This window comes from Sceloporus undulatus, chromosome 4, assembly GCF_019175285.1.
Source record: "Sceloporus undulatus isolate JIND9_A2432 ecotype Alabama chromosome 4, SceUnd_v1.1, whole genome shotgun sequence".
Taxonomy (NCBI): Eukaryota; Metazoa; Chordata; class Lepidosauria; order Squamata; family Phrynosomatidae; genus Sceloporus; species Sceloporus undulatus.
The window spans coordinates 150,766,652-150,767,282 of record NC_056525.1 but is presented as its reverse complement, the minus strand read 5'-3'; positions in this window follow the sequence as shown (position 1 = coordinate 150,767,282).

Here is a 631-nt window from a genome sequence, read left to right as displayed (position 1 = left end):
TAATGTGACTGAAAGTTCTGTCTCTGTTGTTAATGCCATACCAAGACACTATTAAAAGGCAGAAACTGGATTAGAAATAAAAATAGCATTGCTTCACATGCTGAAAATTCTGTTTGCAGTAGCAGATACCGCTTTTCCATTTATAATCAAAGTTATCACCTGATGCTGTAGTCATCAAGAGATGAACCCACATCTCCAAACCAACCATTGACCATTACAAAACACAAAGCGAGAGATTTTCTTTTCTCTTGTACATCTGACCTCATGTGCAACTAGGTTTTTCAGATGTTTCACCACATCCTAAGTGTCTATGAAAGTCCCAAATCTCTCTCCCAAAAAGTTGATCAAGTAGTGCTAGAAACACAGAGTGGTAGCTGTTTTTATCTAATTGTGGCCTCCTTCTCTCTAAGCTTGTCAACCGATGTCCGACTTATGCTTTTCAGACTGCAGCAGAAAGCTCATAAGATTTCATATTCTTCGGTACTAATAAAAATAAATTTCAATGCTCAAATTGGACCACCAAGACTCCTATGTAGTTGAACCTCCTGAAGATTATAAATCAGAAGGGTACAAAATAATCATTATTTTGTTGTTGCTTTCACGATACTCAGAATTTTACTGACTTTAGCTA